Source organism: Triticum aestivum, chromosome 3A, assembly GCF_018294505.1.
Source record: "Triticum aestivum cultivar Chinese Spring chromosome 3A, IWGSC CS RefSeq v2.1, whole genome shotgun sequence".
Classification (NCBI taxonomy): domain Eukaryota; kingdom Viridiplantae; phylum Streptophyta; class Magnoliopsida; order Poales; family Poaceae; genus Triticum; species Triticum aestivum.
The window spans coordinates 430,408,400-430,430,287 of NC_057800.1; positions in this window are offsets into that span (position 1 = coordinate 430,408,400).

The window sequence follows — 21,888 nt, forward strand, 5'->3', positions numbered from 1 at the left end:
TTGAGAAAGTCTCCGCTGTCCCAAAAGAGACTAATATTTTGCAGGAATCTATGGAAGAAGAAATTGATGAAACTGTGAGCTCATTGGATGAAAAAGATGAGGGGGAGAGCGAAGAACGAAAGGAGGAAGAGCGGATTGATCAACCGTGCCCACCTTCTAATGAGAGTAACTCTTCAACTCATACATTGTTTAATTTCCCTTCATGCTTACCGAAGGATGAATGCTATGATAATTGCTATGATCCCGTTGATTCTTTTGAAATATCCCTTTTTGATGATGCTTGCTATGCTTGTGGCCAAGATGCCTATATGAATTATGCTTATGGAGATGAACTTGCTATAGTTCCTTATGTTAAACATGAAATTGTTGCTATTGCACCCACACATGATAGTCCTATTATCTTTTTGAATTCTCCAAACTACACTATATCGGAGAAGTTTGTGCTTATTAAGGATTATATTGATGGGCTGCCTTTTACTACTACACATGATGATTTTGATAGATATAATATGCATGTGCTTTTTGCTCCTACTTGCAATTATTATGAGAGGGGAACTACATCTCCGCCTCTCCATGTTTCCAATACGATAAAATTGCAAGAAACTGTTTATACTATGCATTGGCCTTTACTATGTGTGCATGAATTGCTCTTTTATGACATGCCAATGCATAGGAAGAGAGTTAGACTTCGTCGTTGCTTGATTTATGTTACTTTGTGCTCACTACTAAATTAAAAATCACTATTAATCAAAATTGTCTTTGATATACCTTGGGATCCGGGTGGATTCATTACTTGAGCACTATATGCCTAGCTTAATGGCTTTAAAGAAAGCGCTGCCAGGGAGACAACCCGGAAGTTTTAGAGAGTCATTTATTTATGTTGCGTGCTTTTATAAAGTTTAAAAATAAAAATAATGTGCCAAGATTTGCCTTTAGGATGTTTACTTTGCTTGTTGGTTTGTACAGTGCAGGACAGAAACTTTGGCTGTAGTGCGCGATTTTACATTTTTTTACTGGAACGTCAAATAGTTTTGATTATTTTTGCACTGTCTTTCTATACAATTTGTTTATTTGTCCTAATTTTGGTAGAATTTTTGGAGTACCAGAGGTATGGTGAATGTTCAGATTATTACAGATTGTTCTATTTTAGACATATTCTGTTTTTGATGCATAGTTTGCTTGTTTTGATGAAACTATCGATTTATATCAGTGGATTAAGCCATGGAAAAGTTATATTACAGTAGCTAGAATGCAAAAACAAAATATGAATTGGTTTGCAACAGTACTTAGAGTGGTGATTTTCTTTATTATACTAACGGATCTTACCGAGTTTTCTGTTGAAGTTTTGTGTGGATGAAGTGTTCGATGATCGAGAAGGTCTCGATGTGAGAAGAAGGAAGAGAGGCAAGAGCTCAAGCTTGGGGATGCCCGAGGCACCCCAAGTAAATACTCAAGGAGACTCAAGCGTCTAAGCTTGGGGATGCCACGGAAGGCATCCCCTCTTTCTTCAACAAATATCAGTATGTTTTCGGATTCGTTTCATTCATGTGATATGTGTAAATCTTGGAGCGTCTTTTGCATTTAGTTTTCATTTTTCTTTTATGCACAATGCTGGTATGAGATATTCCTTGGTTGATTTATAGAATGCTCTTTGCACTTCACTTATATCTTTTGAGTATGGCTTTATAGAATGCTTCTTCACTTATATCATTTGAAGTTTGGATTGCCTATTTCTCTTTACATAGAAAACCGCCATTTGTAGAATGCTCTTTTGCTTCACTTATATTTGATAGAGTGTGGGCATATCTTTTGTAGAAATAATTAAACTCTCTTGCTTCACTTATATCAATTTAGAGAGATGACAGGAATTGGTCATTCACATGGTTAGTCATAAAATCCTACATAAAACTTGTAGATCACTGAATATGATATGTTTGATTCCTTGCAATAGTTTTGCGATATAAAGATGGTGATATTAGAGTCATGCTAGTGGGTTGTTGTGGATTAGTAGAAATACTTGTGTTGAGGTTTGTGATTCCCGTAGCATGCACGTATGTTGAACTGTTATGTGATGAAGTCGGAGCATGATTTATTTATTGATTGTCTTCCTTATGAGTGGCGGTCGGGGACGACCGATGGTATTTTCCTACCAATCTATCCCCCTAGGAGCATGCGCGTAGTACTTTGTTTCGATAACTAATAGAATTTTGCAATAAGTATGTGAGTTCTTTATGACTAATGTTGAGTCCATGGATTATACGCACTCTCACCCTTCCATCATTGCTAGCCTCTCTAGTATCACGCAACTTTCGCCGGTACCTTAAACCCACCATATACCTTCCTCAAAACAGCCACCATACCTACCTATCATAGCATTTCCATAGCCATTCCGAGATATATTGCCATGCAACTTCCATCATCATCTTATACATGACTTGAGCATCCATTGTCATATTGCTTTGCATGATCGTAAGATAGCTAGCATGATGTTTTCATGGCTTGTCCGTTTTTTGATGTCATTGCTACGCTAGATCATTTCACATCCCGGTACACCGCCGGAGGCATTCATATAGAGTCATATCTTTGTTCTAGTATCGAGTCTTAATATTGAGTTGTAAGTAAATAAAAGTGTGATGATCATCATTACTAGAGCATTGTCCCATGTGAGGAAAGGATGATGGAAGCTATGATTCCCTCACAAGTTGGGATGAGTCTCCGGACTTTAAAAATAAATAAAAGAGGCCAAACAAGCCCAAATAAAAAAAGAGGCCAAAGAAGCCCACCAAAAAAAGAACAAAAAAATGAGAGAAAAAGAGAGAAGGGGCAATGTTACTATCCTTTTACCACACCTGTGCTTCAAGGTAGCACCATGTTCTTCATATAGAGAGTCTCTTGAGTTATCACTTTCATATACTAGTGGGAATTTTCATTATAGAACTTGGCTTGTATATTCCGATGATGGGCTTCCTCAAATGCCCGAGGTCTTCATGAGCAAGCAACTTGGATGCACACCCACTTAGTTTTCAGTCTGAGCTTTCATACACTTATAGCTCTTAGTGCATCCATTGCATGGCAATCCCTACTCACTCACATTGATATCTGTTGATGGGCATCTCCATAGCCCGTTGATACGCCTAGTTGATGTGAGACTATCTTCTCCTTTTTTGTCTTCTCCACAACCACCATTCTATTCCACCTACAGTGTTATGTCCATGGCTCATGCTCATGTATTGCGTGAAAGTTGAAAAGGTTTGAGAACGTCAAAAGTATGAAACAATTGCTTGGCTTGTCATCGGGGTTGTGCATGATTTGAATATTTTGTGTGGTGAAGATGGAGCATAGCCAGACCATATGATTTTGTAGGGATAACTTTCTTTGGCCATGTTATTTTGAAAAGACATGATTGCTTTATTAGTAGGCTTGAAGTATTATTGTTTTTATGTCAAATGATAGACTATTGCTTTGAATCACTCGTATCTTAATATTCATGCCATGATTAGATATGTGATCAAGATTATGCTAGGTAGCATTCCACATCAAAAATTATCTTTTTTATCATTTACCTACTCGAGGACAAGCAGGAATTAAGCTTGGGGATGCTGATACATCTCCATCCTATCTATTATTTTTTATTGTTCCATGCCAATATTCTACAACTTTCATATACTTTTGGCAACTTTTTATACTATTTTTGGGACTAACATATTGATCCAGTGCCCAGTGCCAGTTCCTGTTTGTTGCATGTTTTCTGTTTCGCAGTATCCATATAAAACAGAGTCCAAACGGGATAAAAACCGACGGAGATTTTTTTGGAATATATGTGATTTTTGGGAAGAAAAATCCACGCGAGACGATACCCGAGGGGGGCACGAGGTAGGGGGCGCGCCCCTGACCCACGTGGCCACCCCGTAAGGCGGTTGATACCCTTCTTTCGCCGCAAGAAAGCTAATATTCGGATAGAGCTCATGTTAAAATTTCAGCCCAATCGGAGTTACGGATCTCTGGGAATATATAAAACGGTGAAGGGGTAGAATCTAGGAACGCAGAAACAGAGAGAGACAAAGAGACAGATCCAATCTCGGAGGGGCTCTCGCCCCTCCCACGCCATGGAGACCATGGACCAGAGGGGAAACCCTTCTCCCATCTAGGGAGAAGGTCAAGGAAGAAGAAGAGGGAGGGGGCCCTCTGCCCCTCGCTTCGGTGGGGGCCATCATCATCACTGCAATCTTCACCAACAACTTCACCGCCATCATCACCAACTCTTGCCCCCTCCATGCAGCGGTGTAACCCCTCTTTTACCCACTGTAATCTCTACTTAAACATGGTGCTCAACGCTATATATTATTTCCCAATGATGTATGGCTATCCTATGATGTTTGAGTAGATCTGTTTTGTCCTATGGGTTAATTGATGATCGTGATTGGTTTGAGTTGCATGTTTTATTATTGGTGTTGTCCTATGGTGCTCTCCGTGTCGCGCAAGCATGAGGGATTCCCGCTATAGGGTTTGCAATATGTTCATGATTTGCTTATGGTGGGTAGCGTGAGTGACAGAAGCACAGACCCGAGTAAGTAGGTTGTTTGCGTATGGGATAAAGAGGACTTGATACTTTAATACTATGGTTGGGGTTTACCTTAATGATCTTTAGTAGTTGCGGATGCTTGCTAGAGTTCCAGTCATAAGTGCATATGATCCAAGTAGAGAAAGTATATTAGCTTATGCCTCTCCCTGAAATAAAATTGCAATAATGATTATCGGTCTAGTTATCGGTTGCCTAGGGACAAATAACTTTCTCATAACAAAAAGCTCTTTACTAAAACTAACTTAGTTGTGTCTTTATCTAAACAACCCCTACTTTTTATTTACGTAATCTATATTATCTTGCAAACCTATCCAACAACACCTACAAAGTACTAGTTTCATACTTGTTCTAGGTAAAGCGAACGTCAAGCGTGCGTGGAGTTGTATCGGTGGTCGATAGAACTTGAGGGAATATTTGTTCTACCTTTAGCTCCTCGTTGGGTTCGACACTCTTACTTATTGAAAGAGGCTACAATTGATCCCCTATACTTGTGGGTTATTAGCTGGCGGCGGGATCGGGCCGCGGCTTGTAAAGCCTGGCCGGGCAGTGTCCGGCTCGGGCACGACCCAGTTAGGTCGGTGCACTAATTTTTTTAGTAATCCTGATGCAGAAAAACAAATAAAAGAAATACTAAACAGAGTCCAAAAATCCTGAAATAAATTTTTGTGGTCCTCTAATAATATTGCGGACAAAGTGAACATTTATTTGGGCCTCTAATGCAATTTTGAAAAACGCATATTTTCCTTATTCGAATAAAATAGCAATAAAAGTCCAAAAGAATTATTTATTTGATTTTAATATTTCCTCCAATATTCCCTTTATTTTGGAGAAGTCATATTATCTCTGCTCATATATTTTAATATGGAATATTTTTGGAGAGAAAAATAATTAAAACCAAAGTGATCCTTGTTTCGACATTTGATAAAATTCAAATATGAAAAATGTGAAATCCCTAACTCTCTTCGTGGGTCCTTGAGTTGCTTAGAATTTCGAGGATCGCAAAGCAAAAATGTAGTAAAATATGATATACATGAATGACCTATGTATAACATTCCAAATTGAAATTTTGGGATGTTACAACAATGGTGGCAAGTTTATTCGCAAGGACAAGGCCAAGTCCTTCCTCAACAAGAACAACTTCACCAAGAAAGTGCCTCAAAAGGGGTTGGTGGCACAAGAAGAGTACATCTCCGATGATGAAGAAGAAGATACAAGTGGTGAAGGAATGGCGACGGCCACTGTGGCCATTGCCACCTCTTCCCCAACCAAGGTGTCTCTCTTTGATGCCCCCAATGAGAACCTCATTGCCAAGTGCCTCATGTCCAAAGGTACCAACAAGGTAACCTCCAACATCAAAACTTTCGTCACTACATTTCCTTCTTTGTTGGATTATGTGGATGATCATGTGGAGGAAAAAGTGGATGAGAACGAGTTTGATAAATTCTTGAGTAAGCTAAGAGGTGAGACCAAGAAGCATTTTGTTGCTCTCTTGAAGCAACTTGGTGAGGCCAATGATATCATTGAGTTTCATGAGGATACCATCTGGCATAGTCGTGACTATGCTGATGAAATTACGTATCTTTCCATTGCTCTTGAGGAAGAGCGAGGTCTTTGTTTGGCTCTTGAGGAGTCACACAACGATGATCTTGATAAATTAAGGAAAGATCGTGATCATGCTCTTGTTCTTACTCATGTGCTTAAGTTTGAGAAGGTTTCACTTGGGGTTGGCCATGATATACTCAAGGAGGAGTTTGACATACTCGACAAGTCTCACAAGGTCTTGAAGGGTGTTCATGCATCTCTCAAGGAGTCTCATGATCAACTCCATGTGAAACTAACCAAGGAGATAGCCACTTGCCCTCCTTTTGTTTTAATTTATAATGTCAATGCTACTAACCCTTGTTGTGAGCATGTGCATCTTGTGGAGGATAATGCCAAGTTGAAAGAGCAACTTGAGGAAGGCCTTGTGATATACATACAAGGTGAGAAGAACCTCAATGACCTTTTGAGAAATCAAAAGGAAGTTGTGGCAAAGGAAGGATTCGGGTTTGAACCCAAGTCAAAGAAGAAGAAGAAGAAGAAGAAGAAGAACAAGACCAAGCAACCTCTCCCACTTACGGAAATCTTCATCAAGGTGGGAGAGTGTGCTCATGAGAAGAAGGACAAGGATGTGTATGGTAATGCCAAGAAGGGCAAGACCACTCCTCCCAACAAAGTCGGCGATTTTAACCCTTCATATGTTTTATTCATGCTAGTGATGGGAATGTTTATGCCAAATTTGTTGGTTCTTCTTATCAGTACATTGAGTGGTCTATTTAGGCTCCTAAGACCCTTGTTGCTAACATCAAAGTACCCATTCAAAAATGTGTACCTAAATCCAAGCATTAATCTCTGTAGGAGTTTGCTTCCGATGGGGTGTCATAGTTGCTTGGTGGTGGACATGCAGGCAATCCCATTTATGCCCACCCATGTCTAATTCGGTGATGCTTCAACTTATAAGGTATTAGGTCTTGGCAAGGTGGTTATCTCTCAAGATTTATCTATTGACAAGGTCATGCTTGTTGAGTCCCTTGCATACAATTTACTTTCCGTTTGTCAACTTGCACTCATGGGCTTTGCTACATTCTTTGATCTTGATATTGTGGCCTTTTGTGGAGCAAGACTCTTAAAGTAGTGACACGTCTCCAATGTATCTATATTTTTTTATTGGTCCATGGTATTATATTATCAATCTTGGATGTCTTATATGCATTATTATGCTATTTTATAGTATCATTTTTGGGGACTAACGTATTAACCTAGTGCCACGTGCCAGTTGTTGTTTCTTTCCTTGTTTCTGTCTTTACAGAAAATGAATACCATACGGAGTCCAAATGGAATGAAACTTTTTGATGATTTTTCTTGGACCACAAGACACCCTGGAAGCTTCGGGAGGAGGCCAGAAGAGCCACGAGGTGGCCACAATCGCATAGGGCACGCTCTATGGGGGTTGTGCCCCCCCCCCATGGCACTTCCAACCCCAAATTTTCTTCTATAAATACCCTAATATTCCCTGTAGACCATAGGGCACACCAAAAATACTTCTCTGCCGCCGCAAGTTTCTGTTCTCACGAGATCCCATCTGGAGGCCTTTTCCAGTACTCTGCCGGAGGGGGATTCGACCATAGAGGGCTTCTATACCAACCTTGTTGCCCTTCCGATGATGTGTGAGTAGTTTACCACAGACCTATGGGTCCATAGCTAGTAGCTAGATGACTTCTTCTCTCTGTTTGATCTTCAATACAATGTTCTCCTCGATGTTCTTGGAGATTTATTCGATGCAATCTTCTTTTGCGGCGTGTTTGTTGAGATCCGATGAATTGTGGGTTTATGGTCAGATTTGTGGGTTTATGGTCAGATTATCTATGAATATTATTTGAGTCTTGTCTAGACACTTTTATGCATGATTAAGATAGATTTTTATTTCTCTCCGATCTATTGATTTGGTTTGGCCAACTAGATTGATCTCTCTTGCAATGGGAGAGGTGCTTTGCAATGGGTTCAATCTTGCGGTGCTTATTCCCAATGATAGAAAGGGACATAACACTTGTTTGTATTGTTGCCATTAAGGATAAAAAGATGGGGTTTGTTCATATTGATTGGATCTACCCCTCTACATCATGTCATCTTTCTTAAGGCGTTACTCCGTTCTTGTTAACTTAATACACTAGATGCATGCTAGATAGCGGTCGATGTGTGGAGTAATAGTAGTAGATGCATGTAGGAGTCGGTCTACTTGTCACGGACGTGATGCCTATATTCATGATCATTGCCTTAGATATCGTCATAACTATGCGCTTTTCTATCAATTGCTCAACAGTAATTTGTTTACCCACCGTATGCTTTCTTTCAAGAGAGAAGCCTCTAGTGAAAACTATGGCCCCATGGTCTATTTTTATCATATTACCTTAGATCTATAAAATCAAAAACACAAAATACCTTGCTGCAATTTATTTACTTTTATCTTATTTTGCACCTTTACTTATCTTTTATATCTATCACTATAAGATCTCATCCTTGCAAGTAACCGTGAAGGGATCGACAACCCCTTTATTGCATTGGGTGCAAGTTTTGTTTGTTTGTGTAGGTGCAACCATTGGTGACTTGTGTGTTCCTCCTACTGGATTGATCCATTGGTTCTCAACCGAGGGAAATACTTATCTCTAATTTGCTACATCACCCTCTCCTCTTCAAGGGAAAAACCAACGCAAGCTCAAGAACTAGCAAGTAGCTTTTGTTGGGCATGTCAAGAACGGTCTCTATGTGCTTAACTTTTCAGAGGGACCCACTAAGACTGCGATGTGCCTAATGGCTAAAGTTGATGTGGGATGCCTTTGGCATCGCCGACTAGCCCATATCAATATGAGATCTTTGCAAAGTCTCCTCAAAGGGGATCACGTTCGTGGACTAACAAATGTGAGTTTTGCAAAAGATCGTGCTTGCAGTGCTTGTATTGAAGCAAAGCTACATGAAACGCCTCACTGACCCACGACTATCACTAAAAAAGACACATCCTTGACATTTTGGGCTGAACAATTTTTTCGGTCATGCTTATGACACTTCTATGACGATAATTGTACAAAACTCGGTATCATCATAGATGTGGTGGGCTCCTACTTCTATGACAAAAATCATGACAGAAAATGGGCTTTTCATCCTGGGCGGGCCAGAGACGCAGTTGCATGACATTCTTTGGGCCGTCCATGACGGGAAAAACCGTGGTAGAAGCGAGGGCAAGGAAAATATCGGGGAGTTCCCGGTTACGATGGGTGGTCGGGGCCGAGCGATGCGTGTTTCTCTCATACACGTATGCGTGTGGGTGTGAGGCGTTGGGCTCTAACTGAACTCGAGCGAGGCATTTGCCTACTGAACCCGAGCGATTGCACTGCAGGCTACGCATTACTGAACCCGAGTGATCGATCGATCTGGCTGTTAACTGAACCCGATCGAGTGATTCCTTCGCTACTGCTACTAACTAAAGCCGATCGAACCTGCTACCTCTTGATGAACAGTGAGCGTTGTTGGGGGTTGGATGAACAGTTCCCGATGGGGGGTTGGATGAACAGGACTCCGTGGTAGTAGAGGCCATTGCCGCTAGATGAACAGGACCTCGATCGAGCCGGTCGGGGATGGATGAACAGGACCCCATGGAGGGCTGGATGAAGAGGACCCTGTGGAGGGCTGGTTAAACAGTGGCCGGTGGAGGGCTGGATGAACAGTAGCCCTTGGAGGGGTGGTTGAATAGGACCCCGTGGATAGGGCTGGTTGAACAGCAGCCGGTGAAGGAGCGGTGGAGGCTGAATGAACAGGAGCCCGTGGATGAACAGTCGCAGGTGGGGGCTGGTGGAGGTCGATGGTGGATGAACATTAGCCCATGGAGGCTGGAGGAGGTCGACGGTGGAGATGAACAGTAGCCCGTGGAGTCCCGTTTTGCAGTATGCCACAACCCTCCCGATGAACATTGTCGGCGTTCTGGGAACGGGGGTCCCCAGACTTGCCTGCCTGCGGCCCACGACATGTCTGGGCTGGCAGGTCCGTGCGACCCATCTTCATCGACAATACATTCAAGACCCTCGTGAGGGGCCAAGCCTCATGACGCGGATGACGCAAGACCTCCTCGGGAGCGGCCTCGCCAGGCAGGCTCGCGAGGGGCGGAGAGATCAAGGCAAGGCAAACCTCGTGAGGTCCTCGTGACGTAAGCCATGATGATCGAGACTAGGCGGACGCCACACGGGCGCCAGCGCACAGTGTCCTCGTTTCCTCTTTGGTGCCAAGGGGGCAAGCGCAGGCGCGGAGTACCGAGGCATCAAGCAAAGGTTTCCATATTGGTGCAACGAGACCAAGCCTAGAAGGACGGCAAGACGGAGGCCACCATGGAACCCAAGACGACGTCATCACCAGAACCCTTGGCAGGTGAAGACCACCTTTTGTCAGGATAACTTGTACTAGCTGTCCCCTTTCGAATTGGCCGTTGTTGGCTCCCTTCCCGCTCAATATTTGGGGAGAGGACCAGGGCCTATATAAGTAGAACTAGCCACCATAGTGGGGGGAGAGAGGATCGACCTCATCACAAGCCGAGAGCGGATCCAAGATCATCTCACCCACACAAGTTCACCAAGCACAAGAACACCTCAAACTCAGGAGGCTGTTCTTCCCTTTGTATTGTTCATCATCAGCCAAAGAGGTAATCCACCACCACCACACTGGAGTAGGGTATTACACCACAACGGTGGCCCGAACCAGTATAAATCTTGTGTCTTTCTGTGTTGTGAGTTCGTTGAGTTCGTCTGCAAGATCTTAGAGAACTAGGGCGTGGATCGATAGGGAGAAAACCTTCGCGTGCACCCCAGTGTTCGAATCTCAAGGGTTTGCCGGAAACCGTGATCCGACATTTGGCGCGCCAGGTAGGGGTGCACCATAGCCTCTCTTTCATCGATCTGCGCTTCGTCGACGTCGCGCTCTGCCCACATGGCAGGTGCCCTGCCGCCAACTCCGATGGCCAGCATTGACGATGGGGCCAGGGGCTCCGAGCCTTGGCCCCCGCCCTGCGGCGAGTGCAGTGGCCGCCCAAGTTCAAGCTGGGGATGCCGCCGCGCTAAGACAGCGCGGCGGACCTGTCAGCTTTCCTGCTGGCGTACGAGGAGGCCGTCCTCGAAGGCGGGGGTGATGACAAGGTCATGGCCAACTGGCTTCCCATGGCCCTCACTGGCGAGCCACGCGCCTGGCTGCTCAACCTTCCCAGATCCACGGTGGCGTCTTGGGAGGAGCTCCGCGACCTCTTCACTGCGTGCTACGCTGCACCGGTGCACCACGCGGTCGCGGCCCTGCTAGGTGGCTCTCAGGAGCCGCCTTCAGAGCGCCACATAAGCTGTTCCTCCGCCAGATCGGCGCCGCTTCCACGCGCTCGAGGGCTCTGCCATGCTGGGCCACGCCTGAGGCCAACCTCACCTTCAGCTCAGAAGACCAACCCGTCACCACCACCGGCTCGGGCATGCTTCCGATGCTCTGCACGCCCACCATCTGCAATGTGGTCGCCATCAAGACCCTCATCGACGGCGGCGCAGGCCTCAACTTTCTCTCCATGGAGGCCTTCAGCCTTCTTCACGTGCCGCTCGAGCGACTCAGCCTCAGCAAGCCTTTCTCAAGAGTTGGTGGTGGCGCTGCCCGCTCCCTGGGGCAGATCCGCCTTCCCGTCACCTTTGGCACACGCGACAACTATCGCACCGAGCTGGTCGACTTCGACATCGCCTGCATCGGCCTCCCGTACAACGCCATCATCGGGTACCCAGCTCTGGCCCAGTTCATGGCGGCGACTCATCCAGCCTACAACCTCATGAAAATGCCAGGAAGCAAAGGTTTCCTCACCATCAAGGGGGACACCAAGGAGGCCGTGACGACGCTCAAACTTGCCTTCAGGACCACTGCAGCGGCGCAGCCCATCGGCACCGGTGCCCCCGAGGCCGAGGAGGCCGCGCCGACCAAGAAGAAGCTGGTGTTCACCCAAGACAAGGCAAAGACAAAGCAGGTGCCGGTCGACAAGGACGGCCCCTCAGGAGCCACCTTCACCATAGGTGCCGGCCTCAACCCCGGCCAAGAGGAAGCATTGGTAAAGTTCTTGCGCGCGAACAAGGACATATTCGCATGGGAGCCCAATCAGCTAGTGGGGGTCCCGAGAGAGGTGATTCAGCACCACTTAAGGGTGTGATCCAATGTGCGCCCTGTGAAGCAGCGAGCAAGGCGGCAGTCCACAGAGAAGCAGGCCTTCATCGTCCAAGAGACCCGCAAGTTGGAGGCGGCGGGTGCCATTCGTGAGGTTAGGTACCCTGAATGGCTGGCGAACCCAGTCGTGGTGCCGAAGAAAGGAGGGAAGGAGCGAATGTGTGTCGACTTCACCAACCTCAACAAGGCGTGCACTCAAGATCCATTCCCTCTCCCGCGCATCGACCAGATCGTCGACTCCATCGCTGAGTGTGACCTACTGTGCTTCCTGGACGCGTTCTCATGGTATCACCAAATCAAGATGGCGGTGGAAGATGTAGAGAAGACAGCCTTCCTGACCCCGTGTGGGGCATACTGCTACACCTGCATGCCCTTCGGACTGCGCAACGCGGGTGCGACCTTTCAGCGGCTGATGCACATCGCTTTGGTGCGGCAGCTCGGGAGGAACATGGAGGCCTACGTCGACGACATTGTGGTGAAGTCTTGGGAGGCGAGAACCTTGATACAAGACCTGTAGGAGACCTTCGAAAGCCTACGCAGGTGAACCTGTGGCTTAACCCAGAAAAGTGTGTGTTCGGTGTTCCTTCCGGCAAGCTGTTGGGATTCCTCATGTCGCACAGAGGGATCGAGGTGAACCCGGAGAAGATCAAGGCCATTGAGGGCATGAGCCCGCCGCAGACCCTCGAGGAAATGCAGAAGTTGGCTGGTCGGGTGACTGCGTTGGGGTGCTTCATCTGGGAGAGCGCGCCTTACCCTTTTTCAAGTTGATGATGAAGAAGGGCCCGTTTGAGTGGACTCCGGAGGCCGACCGAGCCTTCCAAGACCTCAAGAGATACCTGACCAGCCCATCGGTTTTGGTGGCGCCACGGCCTCTCGAGCCTGTGGTACTTTATCTTGCCGCCACCCCATACTCCGCCAGTGTTGCGCTAGTGGCGGTTCGGGAGGAGCACCAGGCCAAGAGTGCGCCGCGCCAAGCTACATTGCCTGCTGAGATGACGCAAGATCGGGAAGGCGCAACAAGAGCCATAGCGGCAGCAACAGAAGACCAAGCTCGGCAGGATGACACCATAGAGATTCCCACAAGCGACCAGGCGCCAGAGGTCCCACCATCTCAGGAGGCACCCCAACTTGCGCAAGACGCGAGCCTCACCAACACGCTGGTCCTCGTCGAGCACCCGGTGTACTTCGTCAGCACGGTGTTGCGGGACGCGAGGGCACGTTATCCCATGCCTCAGAAGCTCCTGCTTGCGCTCCTGGTGGCCTCGCGCAAGATACGGCACTACTTCCAGGGTTACCCCATCAAAGTCATCTCGGCCTACCCGTTGGAGAGGGTGCTCAGGAGCTCCAACTCTATTGGAAGGGTCGCCGAGTGGAACATCGAGATGCAGGCATTCCAGTTGGAGTTCAGCACCACCAGGGTCATCAAGGGAGCCGCACTCGCTGACTTCGTGGCGGAATGGATGGATGCCCGGCACTGGAAGCAGGCGAGGACCGGTCCACCTCGCCAGGAAGTGAGGATCCAGACAGATGGGTCATGTATTTCGATGGTGCCTTCGCGCACCAGGGCGCGGGGGCTGGAGCAGTGCTCATCTCACCCACGCAGGACAAGCTCTACTACGCCGTGCAGCTCTGCTTTTAGCAGGGCGAGAAGGTCTCCAACAACATTGCAGAATACGAAGGCCTCATAACTGGCATGAAGGCCGCGGCAGCTCTAGGGGTGAAGCGCCTCACCGTTAGGGGCGACTCATAGCTCCTCGTCAACTTCTCCAACAAAGTGTACGAGCCAAAGGACAAGCACATGGAGGCGTACCTCACGGAAGTACGTAAGATGGAAAAGCAGTTCCTAGGCATGGAGGTGCATCATGTGCCCCGTTGCACCAACAAGGAAGCCGATGACATCGCCAGGACGGCATCCAAGCGGCAGCCCCAAGAGCCCGGGGTCTTCGAGGAGTGGCTCTTCAATCCGTCAGCAACGCCACCACTTTCAAGCACGGCACGGCCTCGGGAGGAGCTCCCACAACCGCCTGCCACGGGAGCCCCAGCTTGTGGCCCAACCTCAGGGGCTCGCTTTCTCTTGGCGCTCGAGCCTCAAGAGTGATGTTGGACCAAGAAATTCAAGGAATACCTGATGCAAGGGGCGCTACCGGAGAAGGAAGAGGTCGCAGAGCGCGTAGCCCGGCAAGCCACGGCATACTGCATCCAGGATGGTGAGTTGCACAGGAAGCGACCAAATGATGTTTCATTGCATTGCATTTCCAGGGACCGGGGAAGGAGTTGCTGACTGACATACACGGCGGGAACTGCGGACACCACTCGTCGTCACGGACTCTTGTCGGCAAGGTGTTCCACAGTGGATTCTACTGGCCCACGGCGCTCAACGACGCAGCTGAGCTGGTGAAATCCTGCGAAGCTTGCCAGTTCCACGCCAAGCATATCCATCAGCCAGCTCAGGGCCTCCAGACTATATCGCTCACATGGTCGTTCGTGGTCTGGGGGCTGGATATCTTGAGCCCATTCCCTCGAGCGCCAGGGGGCTACCGCTACCTCTACGTCGCCATTGACAAGTTCACCAATTGGGCGGAGGTGGAAGCTGTCCGCACCATCCCATCCGGTTCCGCGGTTAAGTTCATCAAGGGCCTCGTGAGCCGTTTCGGGGTCCCCAACCGCATCATCACCGACAATGGCTCGCAGTTCACCAGTAACCTCTTCAAAACATACTGTGCTATCCTTGGAACACAGATCTGCTACACTTCGGTGGCGCACCCTAGGACGAGCTCCAGTCCGTGCTGTGGTCCATCTGCACCACCGCCACGAAGCCGACGAGCGAGACCCCATTCTTCCTTGTCTATGGAGCCGAAGCGGTCCTCCCTCATGAGGTCAAGCATCGCTCCACATGGGTCCTGGCGTTTGATGAAGCGCAGAAGGACACCACGCGGGGGATGGACCTCGTACTAGGGGAGGAACGACGCCACGAAGCTGCACTGAGGGCCGCAAGGTACCAGCAGGCGCTGCGGCGGTACCACTGCCGCAACATCCGCTCCAGGACGCTCAAGGCAGGTGACCTTGTCCTGAGGCGGGTCCTCTCCAGGGAAGGGTTGCACAAGCTCTCGCCCATGTGGGAGGGCCCGTTAAGGGTTGTCCATATCTCCAGGCCTGGCGCCGCGCGCCTGGAGACGCGGGACGGGGTGCCCGTCCTGAACGCCTGGAACATCCAACACCTCTGAAAGTTCTACCCATAAAGCAAGGCCCAGTGCCTGTGAAGCAAGGCCCAGTGCCTGTGAAGCAAGGCCCAGTGCCTGTGAAGCAAGGCCCCGTGCCTGAGAAGCAAGGCCTCGTGCCTGTGAAGAAAGGCACAGTGCCTATGAAGAAGGCCCAATGCCTGTGAAGAATCGCCACCCGTGACACTCACATGTAATAATGAGTGGGGTTGTACACGCCCCGGAGTCTCTGGAGAGCCGACCTCGGGCCTCGGGGGCTCCCTCCCACGCCTAGTGGCAGCACTTAGCTCCGCGCTGGTGAGAAGACGTCGAAGACTAGACTAGGTGTCAGACGCGGCTTTTCATTTGCTTTCCGTAGTTGGCTCGCCTTCTCTTAATCGAAGTTTGCTTCTGGTGTCCCTTGCTGATTTGGTTTCGTCGCCTTTTGCCACCTTTTTCCGAATCCAGTTCGCTTGTGTTCTCTCTCTCGCATACCTCGCGAAGGGGCTAGGCCGGTGCCTTCACAAGGGTTTCTTCTTCCTGTGTTGGTCCTTCTCTCTGCCTTCGGTCTGCCTTCTCGCGAGGCACCCTTGTTCGAGCCCACAACCGGCACGTCTCTCCTAATCCATGCCCCTCTGGTACCGCGATATGAAATGCTGGGTCAAGGCTCGGGTGAACGATAAGTCTCCTAGTGAGCGTCCTAACAAGTTTTTTTGCAGTTCCTGAGCAACCACTAAGCCAAGATGGGCATGAGGAGACAAGTGCCTCGTGAAGAAGAGGCTGCCTTGAGCGCACCAGGCTAAGATATCTCCGTACGAAATAACGACACAGCACAGAAATAACAAGCAAAGCGTAATGATTGAGGAATCACAGTTCGATACACGCCCCTCCGGGCCCATACTGGTTTCATTTTGATGCAGGAAAGAAAAGAGGAACAAAACAAAAGCGGCGCTGCGATGAACCATGAGGGCAGGTCTCCAGCGATGTCCCGAGCTTAGCCGGATCCCTCCTCGCGCTTCACGGAGGCGCGGCGATGAGACGACCCGCTACCACCTTCGAAGCGGGCGCGGCGGCTGGTCGTAGCCGCTACTGCTGGAGCTTTCGCCAAGAGAAGAGCCACCGTAGCTGGACGAGGCACGGCCGGTGGGCTCACCCTCATCGCGGTCATCGCCGAGACCGAGCACCTCCTCGCCATCGTTCGTCTCGAGGAAGCACCCGGCGCGGTGCCATCTTCCCCAAACATGCTCACGTAGAGGGTCGCATCACCGTCATACTTAAAGTGGAGGGTGCACCGCTTGCCCAGGCTGCGCGCGCGGGTGAGCGTCTGTAAACCGTGGGCCAGGGCTATGTTGCCCGCGGCGGAGACTTCAACCGCGACCCAAGAAGCCCTGCTGCATCAACCGTCTGCCTGCAGCTAGAGCCCGCCTGGACCAGGGGTCGGCAGCTCATTGACGAAGAAGCACGGAAGCTACAGCCAGTTGGCGGCCGGATCCACCAACCAGACAACGAACTCCGGCACCACCTCTGCCGAGTGGAAGCGTGGCCGGGGAGGCCGTGCAACCACGGCGTGTCTCCCCTCATCGATAGGGCTACCACGACTGGATCGACCCCCGCCACGCGCAGCGCGCCACCCCGGGAGCAAGGGGCCACGGCGGGAGTCGTGGTGTGCTTGCGGGGGCGGCCGCGTCCCCGTTTAGGCGTCGGGGAGCCGGGCCCCTCTCGAGGGGCCTTTCCTTTCTTCGTGGCGGAGAACCTCTTCGACGGTGCCATTGGAGTCGATGGTGGAGCAGATGAAGAAGAAGCGAGCGGAATGGGAAGAGATGAGCAACGGGGGCTCTGCCCCCCTCCCCATTTATAGCAGGAGAAGGCCAATCAGCACCCCCATGATCACAGGTAATGATGGTTTTCCTTGCATGTCACAGGGACTTGTCAAGTCGGGCAGTTGCCGAGGCAGGATGGGGAAGCAGAGACGCCCACGTCCAATCAACCGCCACGCGTCAACCGAGGCTGCAGGCTTTGGGGCCCGCGGCGCTCCGCGCTTGATCCTCTAGATTCGCCTCGAAGCCAAGCCCGAGCGCGCCTTGGGCCCGGGGGCTACTGTCGGCGTTCTGGGAACGGGGGTCCCCAAACTTGCCTGCCTGCGGACCACGGCATGGCTGGGCTGGCAGGTCTGTGCGGCCCATCTTCATCGACAAGACATTCAAGACCCTCGCAAGGCGGACGACGCAAAACCTCCTCAGGAGCGGCCTCACCAGGCAGGCTCGCGAGGGGCGGAGAGATCAAGGCAAGGCAAACCTTGCGAGGTCCTTCTGACGTAAGACATGACGATCGAGACCAGGCTGGCGCTAGGCGGGCGCCAGCGCACGCAGTGTTCTCGTTTCCCCTTTGGTGCCAAGGGGGCAAGCGCAGGTGCGGAGTACCGAGGCATCAAGCAAAGGTTTCCATATTGGTGCAGCGAGACCAAGACTAGAAGGACGAAAAGACGGAGGTCACCATGGAGCCCAAGACGGTGTCATCACCAGAACCTTTGGCAGGCGAAGACCACCTTTTGTCAGGATAACTTGTACTAGCTGTCCCCTTTCGAATTGGTCGTTGTTGGCTCCCTTCCCGCTCAATATTTGGGGAGAGGACCAGGGCCTATATAAGTAGAACTAGCCACCACAGTGGGGGGAGAGAGGATCGACCTCATCACAAGCCGAGAGCGGATCCAAGATCATCTCACCCACACAAGTTCACCAAGCACAAGAACACCTCAACCTTAGGAGGCTGTTCTTCCCTTTGTATTGTTCATCATCAGCCCAAGAGGCAATCCACCACCACCACACTTACGCCACAACGGTGGCCCGAACCAGTATAAATCTTGTGTCTCTCTGTGTTGTGAGTTCGTTGAGTTCGTCCGCAAGACCTTAGGGAGCTAGGGCGTGGATCGATAGGAAGAAAACCTTCACGCGCACCCCAGTGTTCGAACCTCAAGGGTTTGCCGGAACCCGTGATCTGACAAACATGACCTCTGTTTCGACCGTAGCGCTCCAACACAAGTCTGTTTCCTCCCTTTTGCAGTACGCCACACCCCTCCCGATTAACGGGACCCTGTTTCGACCGTAGGAGGTCGAAGAGAAGTCCGTTTCCTCCGTTTTGTTGTATGCCATACCCCTCCTGGTGAACAGGACCCTGTTTCGACCGTAGGCGGTCGAACACAAGGTCGTTTCCTCCGTTCCGTGGTACGCCAGGCCTCGTTTCGGTCGACTGTTCCGTCCAAGCCGGTAGGCTCCCAATTAACACGACACATTTTGTTGCCTCCCGATGAAAATGATGATGCAGTTTCTCTATTCCGACCCAGTCGGTTGGCTGCCGATGAACACGACGTCATTGCTGCCTCTCCATGTACACGAGCCCTGGCCGTACGTATGCGCGAGAAGGCATTCGAGACCCCGCCCGTATGTACGTACGCGGCCATATTTACTTTCTTGCACCCTGGATATACGTACGTGTACATGCTATGTCCACGCCTCTACTACGACACGTGCCCTTCCTTACTCGGCCACGGTTCATCGCTGCAGCCTGCAGAAAGACCAATCGACTAGTATGTACATATACGTTCGCGACCAGAATGACAACGCTACATACGCTTCGACCAGGTGGGTCCCGACTGTCAGGGAGGATAAGGAGGCACTTCCTTGCATGCGAGGATGTAGCTGGTGGGTCCCAGTAGTGTGGGCGAGGATTCATTTTTTCGCGCCTAATATGGAGGCACTTCCTTGCGTGCGAAGATGTAGTAGGTAGATCCCAGCTATCAGGGGGAAACGTATTTTTGCAAAATACGGAGTCCCTTCCGGTGGGTTCCAGCTGTCAGGTGGAGGAATAATTATTTTACACGTAATAAGGTTGCACTTCCTTGTTGCGACCATGGACCCAGCTATCAGCCTCTCCATGTTCAGTCCTCTTCCGATGGAAGTCGTTCCTTGACCACGTTGACCACGCCGCGCTAAGAGCACCAAGGCAACGGACGACGATGAGGCCTGGAAGGGGACAACGTGGAGCCACGAAAGACACGGTAGTGGATGCCCACACGGAGAGGAGCATGAGGGTTGACTGGTTCGGCTGCGGTGTGAGGCTGTCGTCCCCGCAGAATAACATGGGTTGTGGGTGAGTAGACAGTAGAGGGATGGCCTGGCCAGTGGTGGGAGTAGGGTGGGGCGGTGAGGCCTGCATGGCAGCACAGCCGGCCACTGGAGGCAGGAGCAGGCGGTCTTGCTGGCGCTGGTTTGGGCGGCTGGTGCAAGAAGAGCAGCGATTGAAGAAGCAACATGACCGTTGATTCAAATCAAACGGTCACTTCTGCTAGAATCGTTTGTTGACTAAGTTGACAAGGCCCTGCGTACGTGTCAACTTAGTAGGCCAACAGGTCAGCCTCCGAACCGGTGCGCCCCAGATGTCAGTGGGAGGAATCATTTTTTCGCATAATAAGGAGGCAGTTGATTGCATGCGGCTAGGCCAGCGGAGGGAGTAGGGTGGGCCGGTGAAGCCTGCGCGGCATCACAGCGGGCCATAAGAGGAGCGAGCAGGCAGTCCCACCGGTGCTGGTTTAGGCGGCTAGAGTAGGAAGATTAGAGATTGAAGAAGCACGTCGATCGTTGGATGGACATCCAATAGTCACTACTGCTAGAATCGTGTGTTGACTGACAAAGCCTTGCGTAAACAAGTCAGCCCCGAAATTTGTGGCGTGTATAGCCCATTTGCTATTATTTTTATAATTTTTACTCATTTGCTAATTCATATGGAATTTATTGTAGACCATTTTCCATTCTTAGAATTGCTACCCATTTTTTGGTCAATGCTAGGGTTAAAAAATTGAACTAAAAAATCTGTGAAATTTTAAAAATTTGCATATTTTTGCTAGGGAACAAAATATTCTTAATGCAAAAATTAGTAGCCATACTAAAACAAATTTTAAAATAAATTAGTACCATGTCATGTTAAAATCCAATAAAATATAAAATATCAGTGAAGAACAAAAACAAAAAAGAAACTAATTGCACATTTGCTTTTTTTTAAAATTTGCAACCCCTTTGATATTACTTTTAAGATATACTTACCATACTCTTTGGCCAGGCCGGAATGCATCCCTCCTCGTCTTGAAAGATTTGCAGCCCAGTAAGTCGGAGAAAATAAATAGGCCTAGCTTGGGTATTCTTCAAAAAGAAATAGTAGGCTACCTATTTTCCCAAAGAAAAAACTGCTGGGCTGGTCATGTTGTTAGATGGGCCACAGAGACCACACAACCCAGTTTATAGCCTGCTCCTCCGAACAAATCCTCAAAAAAAAAGTTGTGCAATTCTGTCATTAATTGACTATACGTTGACAATGATGTGGGTCCCAGATATCAGCAGGGTAGATTAGAGTAAAAAAATGAGGGGTGCATCTGAGTAGTAAAAGAGGTTCTTGCTTGTGTTCGAGAGTGGACCTAGTGGGTCCGTACTGTCATACTCACAACTATAGTCCTCTCCCAATTCACAATGTTGACAGGGCCGGATGGCGGCGCCGTGGCAAGCGCACCAAGGCGGAGGATAAAGTGTTGTCGCCAATGTGTTGGGTTGGGTTGGACATTATTATCGAAAAATAAAAATGGACCGGAAGTATTTATGACGTTGACTACGATTTGCATGGGTCCGCTAGTTGTAGGAAGAAAATGGTGGGAGAAAGAAGACTGGTCGCTATCTTTGCCTAAGAATAATATCGACTGAATGTAACAACACTATCATAGGAAATAATATCCTCCTGTTAAAATTTGACTTTTCAAATCATGAATTTAAAGAACTGGTGCGTGAGCATTTAGCTTTATTTATTTACTTACTTATGTTTAGGGGACCATGAGCATGTACCTGGGCCGGATTCATGTGAGAGCCCCCCTTCTAGTTAATTATGGGCTCCTCTATTGGGCCTTCGTTAGTGGTTGTATGTTATCGACAAGTGGAAAATGTGTTCCGTATCAAAAATAGTATGCGCTGTACGGTACAGGGCACTAAAGGATCGAACCATGCAACGACTTGCAAAGCATTGTGTTTGTCATTCTATCAACACATTTATTCAACCAACAGACAAAATATACTACTGATTGTACATTGAAAATAGCAGCAGCAGCAGCAACCAGGGCTGGGGGTGCAACAGAAGTAGTAAACAGGCCAGAAGAGTAAAGACACAACTCTCTCTTCCAAACCAAACATCAGCCATCATTACAAAAGGGCTAGCAAAAAAGAACAAGTGTATGCATCAAACTAAATAAAGATCCTACTACACCAAGTGCACGCATCTAACAAGCTGGCTCAATTAGACGTTACTATTTATTAAGCT